The 25,652-nt window shown below is 34.0% G+C and overlaps 1 pseudogene; it reads left to right on the top strand.

Annotated features, from left to right (window-relative positions):
- Positions 1–13,162: 13,162 nt before the first annotated feature.
- On the top strand, positions 13,163–24,939 carry LOC125496102 (uncharacterized; annotated as a pseudogene).
- The last annotated feature ends 713 nt before the right edge of the window (positions 24,940–25,652 follow it).

The following is a 25,652-nucleotide window of genomic DNA, read 5'->3' on the forward strand; positions in this document are numbered from 1 at the left end:
CTAGTTGTTTCTTGATTCGAGAAGATTCTATTCTTTGACAAATCTCATCAAAGTCAAGGGAAGTCAACACTAGGAAGTTTGACTCGTTAACTTCTACTTCTTTGAATCTATTGACTTGACTTTTATTGATTATCTCCTTAAACTGCCCTTAAGTAAAAGGACTTATCTCTTAACAAATGAGCATTTACGACTATTATAGGAGAATGTAAGGTACTGTAAAATGACACATAACTTTAATCACCATCTAAATTTATAAATACAACTTTTCAGTTTTGTAGACGTGCTATATATATCTATTATTGTGGACAACTCATCTCAATATTCACACATAACATCTCATTTTATGGACTAACCATTTTGGTTCTTAAATATACAATCCTTCATAAACATATCATCTTAGTTTTTGCTATTCCAATATAAGTAAGTACTAATTTTTGTCCATACTGATAAGTGATACCATCTCCCATTTTGAACTTAACAACCAGGACATTTTGTTTTTCCAATTTCAAGATCATCACCACCAATTCATGGGTATGAAAATGAATTTGCTCATAACACACATATCCAGCTCACTAAAATGAAAGGCAAATTCAGAAGTCGTTCAACCTTTCTCCGTCTTTCTTCTCGATCTCCTCTTTATGCATGCATGCATGATCTCACTCACTCCATGATACCTACACAAACACAAGTCAACACCAGAAAAAAAAGTCAAATTACACACGTAAATCAATAATGCTTGTATGACTTGAATCACATGATGTAACCACCTTACAATAGTAAGCTAGCTAGTTCTTCTACAAATGGATGGTTGTGGATAGGGGAATAAACAATTAAGCATGACAATAATTATACGTAATATAGGATTTTTTTGACATACTACCTCCGTTTCAAATTAATTGTTACACTTTGACATTTTACACTATTCATAAATTGCACTTTGATCTTCGTTTGTGATTTATACGTGAATAAAAACATAGTCATGTGGGATCTTGTTAGATTCGTATTAGTATGTATTTTATTAATATGTACTTTTTATTATTTTTACAAATACAAAACTAAAGATATATGTCCTCAAAGTTCTGCATTGGCATGCGTGAAAAGTGTAAGTGTAACAATTAATTTGAAACAGAGGTAGTATATGATAGGAGATATAGGGGTCGTTTGGTTCAATATATGAAATAGAAAGGAAATGGATATAAATAGAGGAGGAGAATGGTAATAAAAATGGTTGTCTTTATTGAGTGTTTGGTTCAAACCAGTTAATGGACATGAAGGGTATCTGTAATCTTCAAGTAATGGATTTTGTTACTTGAGGGGAAGGGGAAGGTAACAAATGGGAAATCCATTACCATCAAGTAATGGTAAGGAATTGATATGAGGTTGAACCAAACAAGAAGAAAGGAAATTGATAATTGATTCCGTTTCTTAAAACCCAAAAATAATGAACCAAAACGACCTCTTAAAAGTGAATATATGGTTGTTGTAATTAACTTGTAAGTATTGGATAATATTATATGTAAAGGGATAATATTATATTGTAAAGGGTAGAAAGGTACTTTCATAGTCATAGGTCTGTATTATAAACACTATATATATTATCCTTTTACATATAATATTATCCAATAGTAAGTACTTGAATAATGTTGAAAGCGACTCACTATGATCAGTCTTTTATTAATTTGTTGATGGTATATTCATGGTAATATGAGTCATGTAAATAAGGTGCAATAGATGTTGAAAGGTGAGTTTAAGATGAAAGATTTGAGAGCAATACGAAATTATATATGTTCTTGCCAGCATAAAATAAACACGTGGACAAAGTGCTCAAAATGTTGATATCAAATGTTGCCAGCATATACGAACTTTTTTGACTTATTATATGTGATTATTGAATTTTAGGTTCTCAAATAGTCAAATCGATAAAAATGAAGAAAGCTATATGTTTTTCTTATTATATTTAGAAACCAATTTCTTACTCATCAGTTAATTAGTTAATTACCATAATTATGAATCAAGGATGTCTTGGCCTAGTGGTTAAGATTGAGGTGTTGTGAACGATAAGTTACAGGTTTGAATCCTCCTTCCCCTTCTTTATACTGAATTCGTGACTCATATGGATAAAAAAAAAATTATCATGATTATGAACCAACCAATTTGATATAACATAAATAATTACTATAACAAATAAACAAATAGATCAATAATCACTTTAAAAAAAAGCAAAGTATTGATTAGAAAATTCAATCATCAACTTTTATTTTTTTTATGCTAGCTATATATTTATAAGATGTCTTTCACGAAACTCCAACTCGTAGATCCTCCAACTTGATAATAACATGACATTACTTAGTACACATGACTTGGCAATTGCTTTGTCATGCTTACCTAGCTACCTCTCAAATAACGCAAATTAGATCCTGCACCGAGGTGTAGGATGAGCATCCTGCACCTTGCCCATGTGGCTGATTTTTGGCAATATTTTTGAAAGTGGGCCAGCTCTTTCTCTCTCATCACGTGAAACAATTTTTTTAATGTACAAATGCATATGGTTTGGTGTACAATAATCTACGAGTGTACATTTAGGGATTTTTAGTGATCAAAACAATGACCATCAATGTACATTGTGATTTTATTGAATTTCGATATGAGAATGTAATTGTACATATTGAATTTCATTAGTGAACAAACATCAAACACACCAGTGTACAAAGAATGGAAATTACTTACTTGACATATTTCGGTATGGGACTGTAATTGTACATATTGAATTTCATTACTGAACAACATCAACACACCCAGTGTACAAAGATTGCAAATTACTCACTTGACATCAACTTCATGAATTGGGTTACTTTCAGCTGGGGATTGTCATTGTACATTTTGATTTTATTAATGAACAACCATGAAGCCAAGGATGTACAAGGAGGTTGGTGTGGAAAAGAGAGAAGTGGTGAATTTCGGTATGAGACTTGTAATTGTACATATTGAATTTCATTAGTGAACAAACATCAACACACCTAGTGTACAAAGATTGCAAATTACTCATTGACATCAGCTTCAGGAATTGGTTACTTTCAGCTGGGGCTGTCATTGTACATTTTGATTTTGTTATTATGAACAACCACGAAGCCAAGAATGTACAAGGAGGTTGAGTATGGAAAAGAGAGAAGTGGTGAACAGTATAGGGGGACATCAAATCAGTTATTAAATGGTGAACAGTAAATGTCAAATCATTTACTTTTTGAATTTTCGATTTTGTACATTGGATGTAAGGGGAATGTACATTGGCTGTCAAATCAATTACTTTTTGCATGTTGAATTGTGCGTTTTATTCTTTTTGCCTTGCGTTTTGGACAAGGTGCAGGATGCTCATCCTACACCTTGGTGCACCATCTACGCATTGCTCAAATAAAAGAAACTAGAAAAAAGTTATTAATCCTTGAACCTTTGATCACTCATACCATATTAAGAATTCTCACGACTATGTCAAATTGTCCAATAATGACATGATGATCCTAAATGCATATCAATGATAAAAAGTACTCCTTAAATCTGTGGAGAAAAAGAAATATAGTAAATACATGATATTGACATTGTTTACTCTTATAATTTGTTTGGCTTTCTAATCTCCTCATAAACCTATGTATAATTATTGCCTTTAACACCAACACATTAGCTGGTAAAGCATGCATAGCATGCAAAGGCAATATCCCAACATAATGGTAAGGATCGAACCCCTGACCTTAGGGGCCAAGGGGGAGCACTCTACCCACTTGAGCTAACTCCTATCCTTATTTATCATGTTATATCATACATTCACAAGTCTTGTATAAAAAATTTTTTTGCTTTGCACAAGATTGTTAGAGCTAGTTTGAAAGGATGGCAAGTTTTTTAAAAATTTATCTAAAGTACAACATGTAGTTATAATTGATCTAAAAAATTAGATGATCAGAATGGTCGTGATGCCTGAAATATATTTTAAATATAAGGACGATGTACAAATATCAACGAAACTAGGTCGGTAGAGTTTCAAATTGAGGCAAGTGATGTTAGTTGACCCCAAATTTGATAAAAGAAAAGGAATTTTATCTTCGGCCCTTTAAAAAATTTGTGTTGATTGTTAGTTGCGAAACTGTAAATGTCTAATCCTAAAACCTATAATTGACATCCTAACTAAATTCGTAGATCAGGCAGTGATTGAGAAATTGATCATATAAACCCTTTTCAATTACACTTTTTAACTAAAATGTGACATATCAAAGAAAATAAAGGGTAGCAACTAGCAAATTGATTGAAAAAAAAAGGGGTCCAAATGGAACCCAATTGTCAGGCAAACAAGAAAAACAAGGCAATGTAGAGGAGGGTCATTATAGACCTATAGTGCAGTGGAGTTGGTGCACCGACGATGAACTGGGAGCCAAAAAAGATCTAGTAACACAGCAGAGGAACAATAAGATCAGTACTATAAATACGGTTGTTAATTTTTGCACCCGAACAACAAATATATATGGTTGTTAATGTTGTTAGTAGTAGACTATAGTGTGGTACTCCGTACTGTCTACTTGCATGCCAGTAGTATTTAGTATCATCAATTAATATTGCAATACCCACCTTGACACCTTCCTATCATTTATAAGTTATAATGTGCCATGTGACATTGCCGAGATCGAGCTTCATCTCTATACTATTACCAGTTATCAAAGTTAAAAAGAATCAGTTATTTCTGGAACTTTGTTTTACATATAGCTTCTATTTGGCAATTAGCGGATAGTTGTTAGCTGTTAGCTGTCAGCTGATTGTATTAGCTGATAACTGATAACCGATTGTATCGGCTGATTTTACTTATATGTATGTATAAAATTGTTTGGTAAGTACCTGAATGCTGATTGTTACATGATTATGTAGAATGACCAATAAGGACATGTGCATAATCTATTGTTGTATCTTTTATTGTTTATTAATGTAATTTTCAACAACTTTAAGACATAAATGTAATTAGCCCACTCATTCTCTTTAACTTTTTCAAAAAGAGATTTTTGAGCACAATCAGCTAATTGAAACCTCTCTTTACTAAACACGCAAATTAGAGGATTGACTAGTCAAGTCCTTTAATATGAGTTGAAACCTCTAATTTTGCCCCAAACATCTCTTTACCAAATAAGGCCATAATTAAGATACGATGATTTTTTGTATGATTACTTCATTACACGGCTCTACCTTTTGTATGTGTATGTAGTCTGAGGCTAGGCCCTAGAGCTCAAATGTTACAAGTGTGCAGCTTGAGTTGTCAATATGTGTAGTTGGGCTGGGTTCACGTTCATTCAGGTTCGATTTCCTTTAACAATGAACAAGTTTTGTGTTAGACGATTTGACCAAATTATCTGGCCAAAAATCTTTTTTTTAACTTATATTTCATCAATCTTGAGTATTATTTTATAGCTCTTTTAACTTTTAAGATTTATGTATAGATATTTAACTACTTAAATTATTAGTAACTTTTTATAAGTTTTAATACTTTTTGCTTAATTAACTAATTGATGATCTAACTATCATATAGTCTATCTTAAGACTTTTCCTTTTAAAAAGTGTTTCCACTTATTTTGATGATCTTGAAAACAATTGCAACACTTTCCTTTTCAAGAGTGCATTATACATCAAAGTGAACCTAGTTCTTGTTAATCTGCTCATTTGTAGAGCAAAATGATAAACCTGTAAGCTATAATGACACCTGGGTTCCGTTTGGTAGGGCGTAAAACGTTTTCCTGGAAAACCATTTTCCTCTATTTTCAGTTTTACATTGTTTGGTTGATAAAGGAGTGTAAAACCATTTTCCCTTGGAGTAAAATTACACTCCCAATGATGGAAAACCATTTTCCCTTCAAAATGAAGGGAGAACTATTTTCCTTATCTCTCTCACACACTCCTCTCACTACCTCCTTACTTTTCCTCTCATATTTCTTTCATTTTTATTATTTTTCTTACATGGAACCAAACAACGGAAAACTAATTTTGGAATTGTGTTTTTCATTGTAAATTATTTTCCATGAAAATCATTTTACACTGAAAATGTTTTACGCCCTACCAAACGGAGCCCTGATGTAAACAATGAATTCTGCAACGCATATAAGAGGGGGAGAAGCTTGAAAAGTTTGGCCTTGGGCTGCGTAGTATCTAAGAGAATATGAGCCCAATAGATTTATTTATTTGCCTCTGAACTTAGTCCCTAAGATAAAATAAGCCCAATAAATTTCCGCTGGATTGCATTAGAGTCCTTCTTCCCTTTTGTTAATCAACGCCTTTATTTTTCATGGTCTCTTAAACACCGCAAATCATCATATATAATATTAAAGCAAGAAAAAATTAGCCTATGTGGCAGCCTCATATAAATTCTACTCTCACAATTCACTCCACATTCATAGAGCAATGAAATAGATGCCACGTGTCACATTTCATTAAAATTATTATGTTTGATTCTTTTATTATTTGTTTCCCAAATTTTGAAAATCGGTCATTGAATGCTTTAGGAAACCTCCAATTCCCTTAAGTTGAAGATATATCCGTGATTTTGGGCTGTAAAAGAAAGATTCCTCACTGGAAAGAAATCTCCACTTAAGGAAATCTTCCAAGGGTTTTCTTTTCCTGTCAAATATTCCATTCAGCTACTCTTTTTGAAGTTGAAAAATATTTGCAGGATGGTTTTAGATTTGATACTGAAATTGTTTAAGGAAATTTAGTTACACACAATTGAATGATTGTATTATAAATCCGTGCAAGAATATACACACAATTCAAAGCCATGTGTCAATCCTATTAAAACGATTTCATTGATTTTTTTAAAATTCTTTGAGAAAATTTAGTTACACACAATTGAATGACTGTATTATAAATCCGTGCAAGAATATACACATGCATACAAAGATGTTCTACTCTTTTTCTCTCTCTCTTTTTTTTTCTTTGAGATACATGCTTGTGCTGAAGGATATTCAACAATTTTTCTAGATCATTTTATGAGAAGTTTTTTTTGTCCAATAGTTACCGGTTTTATATCCACTAATTAGGAAATTGATTGTTTTATAATTGCTATAATTTAGGCAAAGAAAGAGACTACCAACTCTATAACATAAGTATTCACAAATGTATGTTAAACCCATTAAATATTACATACCCACAATTTCAAAACATCTCACCAATTGAGAATCCTCAAAGAGAAAATTATGATAAAAAAAGGTGAATAATCAAAGGTCGGAGAAAAATCGAACCAAAAGCAAAATAAATGAGTCGGCCATGGACATGAGCAATTCAGTAAGTTGAGAGCGAGTGATCAGCTCATTTTTGTGTAATTCATCCAAAATGAGTATTCAATTCGATCAATTGAGTAAAAAAAAGAGAGAGAGAAAACTCTCAAAACAACAATTCATAAACCATCCAACAAAACAGCAGCAACTGGAACCAACCAACAGAGAGGAAAGAGAAAAACTCCAACCCAAAACCGCCATTAGATGAGAGAAACGAAAAACCCTAACAATTAAAATTTCGCCAATGAGAATAATTTGAAGTGACTAACAATTTTCTCACTTCTCTATAAAATGAGATAGAGAGGAAGAAGAGATGGAATATTCAAGTATCTTCTTTAATGGGAGATCGAAGGATTTGGAGGAGAGCGAGAGAAAAAAGAAAAAATGTTTATGCAGGGGTTTGAGTTTGAGTGTGGTGTTTTTTTTTCTTTCTTCATTCCTTCTCTGTTTACTCTTTTACCTTTTTCCTTTCATATATGACATAATATCTATTATATATCATACTTTATGAAAGAATAAAACAACTCATGGGTGATGGGTTGAATGAAAAAATTGCAAATGTGAAGAAGTAGTATATGATATCCTGATAATATGTTAGCCAGCTAATTAATTTTCTTTTTTTCTTATTACTTTGGTAATGAATATAATGAGATGCTAGCCCGTCAGGAGGAAATGCACAATGCAATAATAATAGTCACACCATGACTATGATCAGAGGTTACATATAACAAAACAATAAATAATAGCTCAATCTTTAGTCCCAAAGTGGTCTAAGGTGGGCTAATATGAATCTATCATAACAAATCATATCCACGACCAATACATACTAATTTTTTTTAAAAAAAAAACAGAGTTAGGGCATGTTCTCTTTAGTATAAAACAACTGAACTGAATTGAACTGAACTGAATTAAATTATAACTAATAGTAATGATAATAATTTAGGAATTGAACTGAACTGAAAATAAGCTGGGGAGAACAATCCTTTAAAGTGAGAGAAGTAAGACAAGAGACAATATATGAAACAAGAAATTAAATTAGGTAAAAAAGTGAAAACCAACATATAAGGGTCGGTTCACTTCAACTTATTTTGACAAAACTATGACGATATAAGTTCGAAAAAATTTAGATGATTAGGTGATCCAACGGGTTGCCAACCTATAATTATTGAAATTTCTTGGCCAAGAGTACATTAAGACATTAATTTTATGATTGTTCTCTCTCAAATTTATTTTTATATATTATATTATTTATTTTATTGTGTCTAAGAGGGTTAACCTTAGGATCACTCAAATTTTTCCACGTCTTACATTCAAATGAAAAAAAAATATAAATACTCCACTTATGAACTTACACTTGATATTAATATCATTTTTAAGAAAATGTACACTTTGAATTTGGCCCATTTATATAAAAATTCTAAAATAAAGGATTAGCAGAGAGAGTGCAACATGGCCCATGTGCTTAAATTATAAAATATAGCTTTCTTTAATGAGCTTCGAGACACTAATTGAGAAGGTGAATCAACAAAATGAGTTAATTATATATCAAGCTTATATATCAAAGAGGATTTATAAGTATTCAATTTTAGTTGGTCTATAAGAGAGTAAAACTGTTGTTGAAAGATCAGAAGTTATCGAATTAGAAAAGTTGTTAATTTACCTATGCACTTTGTTTTGACAGCTTCTTTTTTCTTTGATGTAAAAGATAATATTGAAATGTAAATCATATGGAGAACTTATAAATCACACATACATTATATAAGTACTGTGTATTTATATTTGTTTACTATGCAAAATTATCATTTTCTAGATTATTCTTAATATTAAAGATGTGGTGGCTTAATATATTCTAAATTTTTTTTAAGAAGAAACTAATGAGTAAGGATTATTTCAAGTAGCAACGGGAATAAGGTATTTAGGCAAAAAAGTAAAGTGGGAAACCCCGTATGATGATCATTAGTCAGATGGAACGGGGAATAAGGTATGATACAATATATCATCGAAATTGTGGTAATTTCAGGTAGCTACGGGAATAAGGTATTTAACCCCATATGTACTTATTCCGTCAGTTGGAAAACTTTCTTATGATGTTTCAAAAAATACACACAATTCGAATAAGGTATGATACAATATATCATCGAAATTGTGGTATTTCAGGTAGCAACGAGGATAAGGTATTTATCCCATATGGTACTTATTCCGTCAGTTGGAACAAAATTTCGTATGATGTTTCAAAAAAGACAATTTTTTCGGCCATGTGTTAAAAGTCAAGGACAATTTTTGCTTATGACTATGTTATACAACCTCCGTTCTTTTTCTACTACAACAATTGAGTTTTCACGTTTGCCAATGCACTATTTTAACTATTAATATCTTTAATTACTTTTTAGTAAAATTATAGAAAATTGATATTCTAAAAGTATATATCGAGACGAATCTAACAAGACCTCACATGACAATATTTTTCCTTACATAAAAATCATAATATATAGTGAAAGGTTATGATGGTGAATGGATAGTGTAAAAAATCTCATTTTGCAATATTATAGAAATAGAACAGAGGAAGTAACTTCTTAATAAATTTCGTTTTGCACTAAAAAGAAGTCTTCCAAAACATACGAGTATCATGTATATGTTAAACAACTTTATAATTAATATAAAGGTGTATATCTCTTAAACACAAAGTTTTTTTATCAAGTTAACGTAAGAATCGTTAACATGTTTTCATTGTAGCTGATATATAAACATTGTTATTATACTAAATAGTTCCCGTGCATTATGCACGGGCCTAAAACCTAGTTTGTATATATAAAGGGATATTCTATTTGGTATCACTGTACTTTGGATTTTTCAATTTGTTACCTAAACTTTTTTGGATTATATATGGTACCACTGTAGTTAGAACTTATTATCTATGGTAACATTCCTTTAAATAAAACATTAGTTTTGGGTTAAATAAGGTAAGTAGTTTGCCTCGTGTATGTGCCTCGTGCATCAAGAATCGTTTGGCTGGTTTCGGAGTCATTTTGGCTCTTATACGTCAAAATTAAAGTCGAAATTGGAGAAAAACAACTAGAACCTCGTTTTACGTGTTAGGAAATGCCTACTTATTATTGTTTTTCACCAAAATGGACCTTGAATTTGATCGTTAAGACAAAAATTACTCCCAAAATCTTAATTGCACAAAATTAGACAAACCCCCAACTCTAGTTAATCCCCAAACTACTGTTTTGTTTAACATAATGTTACAGTAAAGATAAGTCCAAACTACAGTTGTACCATATACTATACATAAGTTCATTCTTTTCTCAATACAAAAGTTTCACACAATACAAAAGATCAACAACGATAATATACCAACCAACACAAACACAATATACTCCCTCTGTCCTCTATTAGTTTACCCCTTTCTTTTGCACAGAGTTTTAGGAGAAATAATGTTGTGGGTCATAGAAAGAAAGAGAATATTATTTTATATTAAAGTTGAATGTATGTGTAATGAAAAGTTTGTGGTCTCATTCCAAGCAAAAAAAAAAAGAGAGGGGTAAACTAATAAGGGACACCCTTAAAAGGAATACAGATAAACTAATAGAGGACGTAGGGAGTATTACTTAAAATAAAAAAAATGTCATTCTTGGAAGTTGCCATACGCTCCAAAGCCTCCAATGCCCACTCCATGCTACTTCCATTATACCATACAATCATAAGTTAAATAAAAAGATTAGTCAAGTTCTAAAAAAATGATCGAATTGTTTTTCAAAAAAGAACATATCATATGATTACCTAATTGATAGGAATTAATTTCCTTAGGTTGTTCCGCCTGGTCCTGAAGTTTATATAATAAAGTTAGTTAAGACTTAAGTATACTATAAATGAAATGAATATTAATACGTCATAGCAAATATACCAAGTTAGTGAAAGATTTACCTTATTTTTTTTTTCACCCCATGAAGTGATCTACACCAATGGTGCAAATTAACATTTGTACGGATTCAGGGCTCAAGGAAGACCTATAAGGGTCAATCACTCGACTACCGGCACTAAATGTAGCCTCACATGCTACAGTACGATTAAAATATCAGTTGCCAATCTAAATAAAATAGGAAATTCCCTATACCTATCTTTCCACCATCCCAAGATGTCAAACGAAGCATCATGATCCTCAGACTCCGCAACAAAGCACCGTTGCTCAAGATATGACTCAATTTATGATTTCCGAACCCCGAGTATGTCTTGAGACCTTGCAACTTGTATTAGTTCAAACATTCATGTTTTCCTCTTCCCACCACCAATACTAACACCAACAGCATCACTAGCACTAGTTGTACTTCCACATTTTGACGAGTAGTTGAAGAAGAATAGAAAAGAACATATTCATCATAAAGCTTATCCAAAGTTGCTTTAACTTTATGAATGTTCTCCCTAGCAACATCGGCCGAACATTTGTTGGGAAAACTATTTCAAGACTTTGGAATTTAATTTGAGGGTCCAACACAATAGCTATAGACATCAACAAATTATTCACCCCAATACTTACCAAACTTTTCTTTCATGTTTTTCACCATTTCTTTGACAAAGACTCGCTAGAATAACACTTACTATTCAACATCCTTTTGAGTCTGTAAACCTCCCCAAGTAACAAATTAGAAGTGGGGTACTCTGAAGATGTTGCTTTAGGTGACTAGTTGTACATGAAGCACTTAACACTTGATGACAATGCTTAGACTTGATTTTCATATTTTTAATCGGTTCTATGTCTTTCCAAACCTCAAATACTTTTGCTCTCTTTCTCTTTGATGGTTGACTTTGATTTTGAGGCTCTGACTCGTTTCCAGTTGCATTTGAAATGGGTGGTTCACTTTCTCGCTCTTCATTTTCCAAATTCACATATGGCACACGATCATCATCGTTAACATATGAGGTGTTGATGATGACATTGGTTGTGTACTATACTAGACATATCTAACGATAACATAACAAAAAAAAAATCAGGAAACTAACACAAAATAGCAAATTCGCATAGGGGCACACATGAGAAGATTTAAGCATAAATTTTAGAAGCATAAATTTTAGAGTAGGTAAGTTAATAAATTACAAACTGTGTCTGCAAATCATGATATAATACGTGATATATATAGATATCATGTTATTGTCTTTGATGATCATTATCTTCTTTCTCACTTACATAGTAGCTTCCAAATTCTAGTACATTTTGGATGAAATTCACTGCACCTTAATTATCAAATAATGGACCTCTAATCACCACATAAAAACAAATAAAATACACAACATATAATTGATGTCAATTTTCATACGTTCGTCGAATACTGTTTTTAATTGCATGTTAATGAAATTTAATATCTTATACTTCTTACTAGATAAAGTGCAAAAATTTTCTACCTACATGCTATCAAATGCATGTTTTATTCCTCAATATATTTAAGGGTAATGTTATATGTAGCCCTTAGGGCTATGGATAAGCATTAAATATATTTCTTAAAATAGAAACAATTTAAAAATTCAAGACAAAATTACACATCATTTGAGGTAATAAATGCTTGATTTAACTTTTTATTTCCATTTTTAGCTTATTATATGTAGCCCTAAGGACTATGTATATCACTTTCCTATATTTAATCATGTATAAGTAAATACTCTTTTTGTTCCAAAATATAATTCTCATTTCATTTTTCATGATTAAACATTAAAACCTTTAACCAATAACTCTAGGTACTCATATTATCGATCACATGTCATGAATTCCATAATCAACATATACCAATTCAAATATTTTGAAGTTGAGATTACTTAAGAAAAAGAAAAACAAAGTTACATTATTAGGTCAATTGTATTTGCCCCAACTTAACTATTGGAACTTGGAAGAATAACAACCTTTTTCCCACCAAATAACCAAAAACAAAACCCTCCTCCTTCTCCTCCATTAATTCTCTCACCTCCACCATGAAGAAGAAGCACACTCCCACCACTTTCGAACCAGAAATGGACCCCACCGAAACCTCAACCTTTGATCCAACGGCGGACATCTGCTCTCAACTAATCCAACGGTACTCATCATCCTCGGCACCACAACACCGCCACCTCAGCGCCACCGCCGCCGCCATTAAATCTCTCCTTCTAGAAGATTCACTCCCTCTAACTCCTCTCTCTTACTTCGCCGCCACAATTACTTCTCTATCTCAACCTCAAAACGACGCCGCTTCAGCCTCCGCTCTCGCCACTCTTCTTTCCATTGTTCTCCCTCTTGTTCCAGAATCTTCCATTTCTCCGCATAAAGCGGCGGATGCGGCGGTGATTTTAGTTAGGTTGTTGGGGAGTAAGGATACAGAATTGCTTGTAGGGTCACTGCTAGTGCTAAATGTGTGGTTAAGTCTTTAGGGGTTTTAGTAGGGTTTTTGAATTCCGCTGATTGGGATTCTGTTGAATTGCCTCTTGAAACGTTGATTAAATGGTCGCTCGATAAGCGCCCTAAGGTAATTATTTCCAACATTTCTTACAATGATATGATATGGTGGTTTGTGAGTTCATATATTATAAATTATGGTGTAACAGTTACATCTCAGACTTTGAGTTTGTGAGTATATATGTTTTGTCTATTAATGTTGTTGATAAGTAGCTCCATTTTGCAATGGTTTGGTTTGGGAATTACTCCCTCGGTCCCAAAATATAGTTCCCATTCCCCTTTTTTCATGGTAATTTATGCAAGTAGAATATGAGAGGGATAGTAAAGATTTTTTGTTTATTTAAATAAATGTTGTATGGGAAAAGATGATTTTAGGAGAGAGAGTGAAGAATAATTGGTGAAAGAGCATTAATTGTAACATTTTGGTTGAATAAACTAAGGAAAAAACAAAATTCAAGAAACAAATAAATGATGGGACACGGTTTTTGTAGACAAATTACGAAAAAACGTGGAACTAAATATGGAAATGGAACTATATTATGGGACACCCAAAATGGAAATAGGAACTATATTTTGGGACGGAGGGAGTAGTTACCAGTTCGATTAACGCCTTGTTTAGGGGAAATTGTGAGTGTTATCAACGTATGTAAGGGCGTAATGGGTTTTGGATGACTAAGGGTGTGTTCTCTCCACCTTATTTTTCCCCAACTTATCTTAATGAACTTGTTGGAACTTATTATTAGAACTTGTTGGAACTTATTATTAGAACTTGTTGGAACTTCATTGAATACTTTTGAGAATTTATTGTAGCTTATTTTGTAAGGTGCAGGAACTTTTAGGAACTTACCTGAAATGTTAGAACTTATTGGAACTTTTATGAACTTATATGTATATTTATAGAGGTGAATAGGATGCAACATATAGCAACTTATGAAACTCATTCTAGATATGAATTGAGCTAAGGTAGCTTGTATCCGAATTCCAAACTTATTGGAACTTAGTTTTCCAGAGTTTTCTTTTGGAAGGTGAGTAGATGTGCTTATTGTTGATGGCCAGTTTTTTTTTTGTTACTGTTACTTGTGATATTTTGGTATTGAGTTTTCAATTATCCATCATTTCCCACGGTATTGCTGGAGACGAATGGAAAGGAACAAGTGCAAACTTTTGGGGACTGCAGTTGGTGCTCTTGTATATTGTAGTGCACTTTGATTTTACACAAGTGACGGGAGATATGTGAATGTGTTGATGGGGAGTTTCGAGAAAGTTCTAATGGCGTTGTTTTCTTCTGTTGCAGGTTAGAAAATGTGCTGTAATGTATTTAGAGAACGCTCTTAAAATTTTCCAATCTGGAAAGATGAAGAAAAAGGCAAGTAAATCAATTTTGTCTTTGCTGGAAAATTACACGTCGATTGCAGTGAAATTGGGTATGCTACAAAATGCAGATGGATCTGGAATTAGAGACAATATGAAGCCGAGCAGTTCAGACTTTGTCAAGTGCTGAATGTTGTGAGGGTTGCCTTGCCATATCTCTCTGACAAAATCAGTGAAAAGATAATATTGAAACTTATTGAGCTTCTTGATACACGCTCTTCTATGTTCGCAAGGCCTGTTCTTAATGCTATCGAAGGATTCTTAGAAAAAGTGGAAGTTGGAATGTTTCCTCAAGTTGCTGAGAAGATAATTAGTTCCCTTTCATCATATGTATCTTCAAACCCGAACTCCGAGGATAGCATCATCTCTGCGGCAAGCTTACTGAAGATCTCTCTTGACAAACTTCATGCCAGAGACACTAGCAAATGGCAAAAGAGTCTTTCCATTGGTTTTAATGCTCTTGCAGGTGATTATGCTGACCTTTAAGACATAGTTTGAGAAGTACGCAAGGTCTCCCCACATAAATGCATTTGGATAATCTTCTCAAGCAGAAAGCGTATTGTGTTGCCTTGTTCGGGAGTTGGTTTTAATTTAATATTTTAACATCAAAATAGTTTCAGCTATTATCCTATAAACTCTTATCAAGTACATGCAATTTCTGATGATATTTCATACAGTTTAGATATGATTAAGTGGATAACTGTTACTGTGCTCTTTGCTTTTTTTTTTGTTTTTTTTTTCCTGATTGGCAGGCCTTCTTACTCGTGACAATGATATTGGTTTGAAGTCTTCAAATATTTTGAAGAACCTGATTGCCGATCAATTGTCTGACATTGAGTTGCAGCCAGCTTGTGATTTAGATGAGAATGATGAGGAATCAAAGGCAATTACATCTATCTGCTGTACCTTCATTAAATTGCTAGATTCTTTTGCTGGGGTTCCCAATGAACATGTGCTATCGGTTCTGTCTGTTCTGTTCCTCAAACTCGGTACGTAGACTCAGAATTATATCTATACGGCAATTTGATGCTGAATCTATTCACTCTTTTGTTACACTGGTAATTTTGAAGTCTCTAAGTTTGTTTAGCATGACTTTTGAACCAGACCTTTCATTTCAACTCCTTTTTGAAGATTTGAATGTTAAGTTTGAGTGTGTCATCTTTTTCGGCCCTGGCAAACTAAGAGTTTTGACCTTCCTGAAGAGTCATAGAACATAATGCCAGATTTAATGGATGTTTCAATGCAAATTTATTGCCTGGCAAGTTTACGTTCTGTATTAACTTTCTCACTTCTTATCAAATGTTGAGGCTGCTGCAAGTGACACATCTATAGGATGAGTTTATTTTTGAAAGATTTAGTGCAATCACTTTCTGTGTGGAATAAGCATTGTGTATTAAATTATTCTATGCTTGATGTATGTCATTTCTAGCTGATCAGTTTAAGATATCCTTTTAATTGGAAGTATGTTCCAGTCCCTTTTTTTTTGCGTGTGTGGTTAGTATATCTTCAATTGCTTCCTGCAGCTAAACCTCACTCATGTTACTGATTGAATTATTTGATTTTGGTGTGGATCACTGTGATCTTTTGGTGAAGTTTTTGCAAAATTCCGAGTTTCTTTATAAAAGGATTGAATCTTTAAAGGTTTTTATGAGTTTTAATGGGTAAAAATTAAATTTGGGGTTGTAGAACATAAGTATGCAGTGGAACTGTGGAAGGAAGTAACTGATTGTTAATGGAGTTTATGTAGGGATAAATCTTAGTCCTTACAGTCACGGAGATGATTGAAATCTTTAAATTGCAATTAAATAATAAGTAAGGTTTTAACCTAAAGAACTCAAGAAAAATGCATGTATTGTGGTGTCAATATTTTCAAACGAAGGGACTGTTAAATTTGTAGCCATGAATCTACATTTAGACCAATGCACCATCCTTATTCTCCCAGTGAGAGTAGGACATCTACTCTCTAGAAAATTAGAAAGTACACGTGTGAAACATGCTTCGAGGACCAATGCAATGGACGCCTAAACCAACCAGCATTGGAATGTGCAATTCTACTTATATTGACACCGGGCTAAGAACATTAAGTTAAATCATCCCATTAAATAATTAAACAAATTGGAAGCCTTATATCCCCTTTCTTTTAGAATAAAACTAATATAAAATTAGCATAAACTCATACTTAAGAAGTTTAGACCATGGGAAAACTGTGCAGCTGTTATAAACATAAGCAAAGCTAATTGTCCAAATGGCACATGATTACAAAGCCTGATCTTCCATTTTAGTCCAACCCAGTGCTTGAACTGTCATCCTTTGTTCACTTTAGTCTTAGGAGTCTTTTGCTCCGTGTCAGGTTTTAGCAGCTTCTGGTTGAAGTTAAAATGTTTGACTTAGTTTTTTTCTAGTTGAAGTAACTTGTTTATATGAAAGTTTCTTAACCAAAATAGTTTTCTGGTATAGGGTTGACGTCTATTTGTCCCTTTAGTATATATCCTTATTACACGAAGAAATCAACATGGTAATATTGTTAAAGTTATAGTGGACTTAGTATACTCGAAGCATGCCATGAAGCACGGAGTCTGAGACTTCATGAGGTCCGCTTGTAGTTTCTAAACATTTCACATTTGGAAACATCAGGAAAGGGCATGAAATGCTTCAGATATACCAATATGACATCCATAACGTTTTGGTCATCTGAAATGCCCAAATGTGTTGTTGGTGGAGCGCTTCTGTATGAGTATGGTTTGGATGCTCGCGTCATTGTGACCAATCGCGAGTCCTCTTTCCCTCTTGTGAGTTTGTGACTGAATACTGTCTGGATTTTTTCTATAGTCAAGTCACTGGGTTCCCTTGTACTCACTGGATCTCTGTCTTCAAGCTACCTATCTGGCTATCTCTACTTGTTGGGGTTGAGAGACAAGTAGAAAACCATGCTCGACTTGCTTGGATCATGCTGTGACCTATTGTTTACCAGATATATGTTACCACATTTACAAAATGTTGACAGAGCTCACTTCATATACTTGACGCACATCTCTTTGCCAACTAACTCCTCTGACGGCTTGGTGCTGATTATTGCTTGATAGTCGTTAGTGGGCCAGTGGCTCTAACATTTAGAGGGGAGACAAAGAGAGGCATCAGAAAAAGATAAAGCGAAAGCTGACTAGTCAAATCTAGAAGTCTATAGACCTTATATTAGTATATATAGTCCGTAGTTGTTGAGTTTCTGTCAGCTTGCTTGACTTCCTATTTTCTAAGCACTGAATCATTTTCTTATATACATAAAAATTCTGATGTGCGTATTTCTTGACTTCTCAAAGCATGAAAGTTACACAAACAATATGATCTATTTATCAGTAAATTTTTCCACGTGACCTCATAATTTTAATTGGGCATATCCTGAAAGTTTTTCTACGTTTTTGTTGCCATGCTATATTGGTGGCATGGATGAATTTTTTTAAAATTTTCTGCGAGCTGATGCAGATTCTTTTTTATTTTGATTATATTACTTGCTGCCTTATGTATTTTTTTGAGATAGTAGTTCAGATTTAAATATGTAAATAAATACATCTAGCAATACAGAAGGCATACTGTGGATCATGCTAGCAGCATTACCGTTAGTCTTGTTTCCTTGTATATGTGTTGATCTATTTTATATGTTCATGTATCTCTATGGAATATCTCCTTTTTTTTTTCTTTCCTTTTTGTTTCTGATGAGTCATGGTACTACTGTTTATTATTATATATAGGTCACAGCTCATTCCCATATACAAGGAATATTGTCCTTAAGTTGGCGGAGATTTTTACTCATGCTGATGGCAACAAATACGACACAGATAATGTAAGTATGTTTTTCAGTGTGTGCCTGTGTGGGCGTGTGGGTATTCGTGTGTGTGTGTCTGTCTGTCAGTCTATGCGTTCATGCTGTGTTTATGTGTGCTACTTTGTCACAATTGATATTAATGGCCTTGTTTATAATAACTTACTGAGAATGATCTTCTGGAGTTTGGACTGGACCTTTGTGCAAGACCAGTGAATAATGATATTTGCTCATAGAACTGGGACCAGCGTGTCCTCAAAGTTTGAAGTTAGGAAGGCTAAATGTTGATATGTCTCTAACTCAGCTCTTTTATCAGTGAGGGACTTAGCCTTCCATGGTTGAGAAAAGGGGACCTTTTTCATACAGAAAGCGGAATTACCTATTCAAATCCCTTTTTTACCCATTGTTTCAATGGATATCATATTGAATTTGCTGCAGAGCACTGTAGAAAATATATGACAGGTTTGGCTGTCAGCAATTAGGTGAAGGGTTTAAATATGTTGGACGTCTAAGCATCTATTAAACTATTTGTCACTAAAATACTTATATTCATTGATTTTTGTGCTATAATCGATTTTTTTAAGAAAAGAATGATAATTTAAATTCTTTACAGTTTTGGTTTCATCATAAGTATTGCGTCTGGTATTTAATATTTTTTCTTCATGTCTTGCCTCAGTTTGATGCTTGTTTCTACTTAACTAAGCCATAAGATTTCCCAATGCTTTATGTGACCAAAATTGCACTGTGTTGTTGTAGACATGTTTTTAACTGTTATGTCAATGTTTTCTTCTGATTATTACTGTTTGGAACCTAATGGAAATGATTGGTTGATCTTGCAGTTGCAAAAGTGTTTTGGCTGTGCTGTAGCTGCAATGGGAGCTGAAAATATTCTAAGACTTGTACCAGTTTCTTTTAATGTGGAAAACTTAACATATGCAAACATGTGGATGTTGCCCATTTTAAAGAAGTATACCTGTGGGGCATCCCTTGGATATTTCATGGAGCAGATTGTTCCCATTGCTCAATCACTCCAAAAGGCTTCTCATAAAGGTAAATTGTGGCATGATTGAGACTGAGAAAATTCTAACTATGTCTAGATTTTTTCTCAAACTTTATACGCTGTAAGGAATTAGTTTGGTCAGTGACTCTTTACCTATCTATATTGAATAGAGTTTCTCGTACCTAAGGGGGGATAACCCCCTTAGCATTGCTTTTGTCTCGATGGATGCTGTTGGGTAGTGTTTGTGGTTGTCTCACCATCATCAAAGCACTTTGTGTCGTTATTTTGTTGATTCAGTGTCTCCATGTTTTCTCATGAGAAAATTGATGGACAATCATGTGATCTTTTGATAGCATCTAAAAGAATCTTCTTTTATGAGGGTCTTTCAGAGCAATCTGTATGCGAGATAACTTGTGTATAATTAGGTCTATTACACACATATATGTTATATATATACATTGAAGTGATCTACTTTAGTTACTTTTAATTCTTACATTACTGGGGTTGCATGAGTGGGGGAAACTCAAAATACACACATAATTAGGTCCATTTAAGTCTTTCAGAGTAACCTATATGCAAAGTAACTTGTGTATAATTAGGTCTACTACACACATATATGTTATTTATATACATTGAAGTGATCTACTTACTCTAACTATTTTTAATTCTTACATTATTGGGGTGCATGAGTGGGGGAAACTCAAAATACAGTAATACACTCACACTCACATATACATGTACATATACATATATATGTTCTGGAGATTGAGATTTTATCGGAATGCCTGTATTTTTAGTTCGCAGATATTATCATATTAGCATGAAATCTAACAAAAAGACTTGAAGTGTAATGTTGTTATTTGATGAGGAAGGGGCACAAATTACCTTAATTTGTGGATTTAAAGAAGCCACTGCTTACTTGTTTTTTTTTCTTCTGGTGCGTCTATAGTGTCACTGCTTCTGCTTTGTTAGGTACACTTTAATGCTTCCTCACTAGTCCTTGCCAATTTCTGTCGCAGATGTTTTGCTTTTCTTTTCTTTGGTCAGATAGAAACTATAAGGACTGCATTCCTGTTGGGAAGATTCTTGGGCAGGGAAGCATCCTTTTGATATCTTTATTCTTTTCTGTACCCACTGTAATTCTTGTTAGACTTCTATCTCCTTTTTTGGGTGGGCAGTGAGGGTTTAAGTCTTCTTCAAACTTCACTCTAGGAGGAATTCTTATGAGTGGGAGTTGAGAAAGCTTGTTAAGCATTCCTGAATCTAGTCTTGGCATACTCTCAAGTCTCAAGACAAGAGTGCATTGTAATAGAGCTGAGATCACCTAGATCTCTTTGTTCACTTTGGCTATCTTTTGCTTATGTCATGTAAATCTAGAAAATACTTGTTTTTTTTTTCTTTTTTGACTGATTCTTAGCACTCGATCTGGAATTATATGTTAGTGGCAGATATAAGCTAATAGTCTAATTCTGTGAGGAAGATATGTGAATTGTCATTGCATCTATTATTCCTTTTCTATATAATTAAACTGTGTGAGTGATGATTGTGAGAAGCTCTTTGGTTTTCGTGGTATACCAGTTACCGATATTGCAGTTTAAACTTGTTGCTTTTTCCAGTTAAAAAAGTAATCCGACAAGAACTGCAGGCTCATGCTCATGAATTATGGGGTCTCTTACCTGCATTCTGTCGCCATCCAACTGATGTTAGCATGAGTTTTCAATCTTTTGCCGAATTGTTGCTCGTTCGGCTAAAGAAAGATTCTTCTATGTATGAAGATATTGCTGATGCCTTGCAGGTTCTTGCTTTTTCCAAGTGTTTTTTTTGTGGTTTATTGTGAATGGTCTCATCTTTGAGTGACTTTTTTCCATAATGATTCTTCTTGTGTAGGAACTTGTAAAACAAAACCAGTGTTTGCCTAAACCTGATGCTGCTATTGTTGAATCCATAAAGCTTTCATCTGACTTTTCTGTGGAAGATTACCTTTTGAAGAACAGAAACTTACTCTGTTATTCCAAGAAAGCTGCTGCCAAAAATATCAAGGCTTTGTCTTTGTATTCACATGAACTGCTTATGACCTTAATGACTCTTTTTCTTGATGCAACTCCTGAAAAACGTTCTTCTCTAAAGGTATTTTTTTTATATAGCTGTCTGTGTTATATACTTATATGTGCTTTTTAGTTGTATTTCTTCCACGAGAAGATGGTACAGTTCTCTACGAGGACTATCAAGGAAAGAACAAAAAAAGAAAGAAAAAGAGAGAGCACTGTCTGTCTGTCACCTTTTACCTGTGCTTTACGTAAACATGGATCGGAATACGCTTGGGGTCGTTAATGAAGATCAGGAAGTAAATTCAGCTACTGATAAGTTGGCATAGGACAAATACTAAATAAGAGATGCTGCTTTCTCATCAGGTGCGAAATCTGATGGCAATAAAAGATGTTTGTCATAGATTGGGAAGAGAATTGTAGAATCTCCTTTCTTGAATTAGCCTTTTTGAAAAAGAACATCTTGTGATGATGGGAACTAATTGCCCATCAGTCGTGTACAAAATGGAGACAGCAAAAAGGAGCAATCGACATGCCTTAGGGCCAATGCCTCATGCATTACTGAATTCTCAAAATCAAGAGAAATTTTAAAATAGAATGCTCAATATGTTCATGCTTGAGAAGAACGCTTCTCTTGCTTAGCAAGATGTTTAAAGCTTGGGATGTTGTGATGAGATTTTGCTAGCTTTGTAGAACCCATTAGACAATCTTCATTTCTTCATACAAAATCTTGTTATGTTGGAACTTGTGAGGCATCTGTGTTTGTTAGGGGCACCAGATGTGTAACTGCTCAAGATATCATCTTGCCACCTTATGTAGAAATAGTTGACAAATACACAGCTATATGGCTAGCTTGACAGAACCAATTGATTTGTGTATTGGATACAACTTGAGAGAACCAATCGATTTGTGTATTGGATACAACTTGAGAGAAATCGCAGATATCATATAAAAGCGCCAAATAACTTTCAAGGCGGAAGTTATCCTATAGATGCTTTATTCTTGCCTGCTCGAAACATAAATCATAGTATTCATTTTTGATTTGATGTTGTGTGATAATATTTATATATCATGCATTTCATGGTCTTGTTGTTTCTCATACCATGGCTTTACTTTTACCCAGAAAGCTATCAGTTGTTTGGCATCAATCTCGGACTCTTCAATAACCAAGAAGATTTTCATCTCGTCTCTTGAGAGGTTCTCGTTGGTGAAGCCTGCTTCTGTACCAGGCGATTCTGATCCATTGGATTCAGCTTCTGTTGGTGAAAATCCACAGTGGTAGGTGATTACTGTTTCTGCTTCTTTATATTTGAAGGAATCTTGATTAATTTGCATGTTTGTAAATACGAGTAATTATAGTGGTTTTTGTGTCTAAAGTTTGGTGCTGTGTTTCTGTTCTGTACAGTTTACACTATTGATTTATAACAGTTGGCTTCAACTTTCTGTAGCTCTTTGATCCTTGATTTAGCTTCATCCATCGTAGAAGGAGCTGATGAGGATCTTGTTGGTCTTATCTTTAGATTGTCCAAACATGCACTGCAGGTTTGTCCAGTTCCCTTCAGCTAGTTGGAACTTATTGAAATGTCCAACTTAAATTGTATGGCCACTGCTAACTTGTCTATTATTGTGACTTAGGCCGGTGATGGCGTAGGTTTTAAAGAAGCTTACCATACTTTGAGCTGTGTTCTAGAGGTTTGTGCTAGTATTCTGATTGTGAAAGTGGTCCTTCTTTAAAAAATTATTTTCAATTTGTATATAGTTGTAGTCATTTATCTACATGGTTTTCTCCTTGTCCAGGAACACCCTCAGTTTTGTTCATCAAAAATGGATGAGCTAGTTGACCTTGTAATTGGCTTGAAGTCTCCTGGTGACATTGCTTCTTTCAGCAATCGCTTAAGTAGTCTTCAGTTATTGTTGGTCCATGCTTTGAAGGTAAGACCTGCTGGATGCATTCTGTCTTTATAATTTCATTGCAAAAACAAGCATGCTTGTTTGTGTTATTAAGCTTCTGATGTTAAATTTTGAATTGGAGTGGAGAGCCCAGAAGAGCAGGGAAAGAGGGTATATACTCTCATCTGATTGTCTATTGGTGTTTCTCCTCAGTCTGGTTATAAAACTGATTGGTTGTATTTTTTGGGCTGGAGGAATACAAGGCATCAATCACACTGATGTCAGCAACAGTGAGATTATCATCAGCAGAAGAGCTACAGTTTTCTGTTAGGATCATACTAGACGATTGTGGTGGCATGATTGAATTTTGGAATGACTCTATTTGTAGGCTAAGCTGTCAAACTTGTGTACTAATTATTTTTGAATATTAGGAAATCTTTATGTTCCTCGCATCACCTTTAGTTTGAACTTTGAAGCAGTGAGAAGCTGAGAATAAAGGAGGAAATTGTAGAAAGTAAACAGTTCCATGTGTCTAGTTTAAAAGACAAATGAAAATAAACATATTCCTGACAGTTGTGCTTACCTGACAGTCTGGCTTATGTACATTTGTCTTCTGGATCTTCCTCTTCCTTTCTGAGTTCTAACTCACCTTTTTGTTTTTGTACTTTTGGGTTGGTGGGTGCTGGTGGTTCAGGGGAGGGGGGTTGTGTCATGCATTTGCTGCAGAGGCAGTTCCGAATTCTGATACCTGTTTGGTATTATTGTCTATTGTCAAGGTTCACTGCTAGTGTAGACCATGGTAGGTTCTGAGAAACTTATCACAGATAACTTCTGTTGAGCTCTCTTGGGACTCCTGTTGGCTTTCAACATCAGTTAATTTAGATTTGTGATGTGAGGAGGCTTTTTTTTTTTCCCTATAGTTCTTTTACTTCCCTCTAGATTGTGAATATCTTCATGGATTGAACACTTGAAAATGTTACTGACAATGGTTATTAATTCCACAGAGCAGTTCAGATGCAGAGAACACAAAGCCTTTTCTTCTTCTGAATGAGATAATTCTTGCGCTTAAGGATGTAAGTGCTTAGCTCAAGAATGTTCTCTGCAGGTGGTCTTCTATATATTGTTTCTCTAAGTTGCAATGTTGTGTGATTTAACTCTTTTTTTTTTTTCTTTTCTTTTTTCTGTCTTCAGTCCAGGGAGGGGCCAGAAGAGTAGCTTATGACACCTTGCTCAGAATAAGTTCCTGCTTAGTAGATTCACCTGCTGCTAATCCTGATGGATCATACCACAAACTGATTAATATGGTAGGCACATTTAAACCCTAAGAGATCCTTTCTTTTCCAAATTAAATCAGACCCAATATCTCTTTTGTATGTGAAGTTGATATACCTTATGTGATATGCTATTATCGATAAGTCTAGGCTGTATTATTTTGAACTGGATTGTGTCTTCTGATTGATTTGATGGTTCACATGATATTATAATTTTTGTGTCCTTCTGGATGGTTGTATGGCAGTTTTCTTATTATTTCTAGAATTCTTTCCATAATGATTAGTCTCCATAAAAATGACCAGATTCTGGGATATCTCTCTGGCCCATCACCTCATATAACAAGTGCAGCCATCTCTGCTTTGTCTATGCTTGTATTCAAGGAGCCGGAGCTCTGTACAAAAGTTCCTGATGTGATTTCCTCGGTCGCATCTTTGCTGCAGACTAAAGCTGTGGAAACTATCAAGGTTAGTGCATTAATATTATCATGGGCTGTTTTGGGCTTTATCATGATATGAAGGTTACTGGATGATCATTCGTGTCT

The sequence above is a fragment of the Beta vulgaris genome, chromosome 3, assembly GCF_026745355.1.
Source record: "Beta vulgaris subsp. vulgaris cultivar EL10 chromosome 3, EL10.2, whole genome shotgun sequence".
Lineage (NCBI taxonomy): Eukaryota > Viridiplantae > Streptophyta > Magnoliopsida > Caryophyllales > Amaranthaceae > Beta > Beta vulgaris.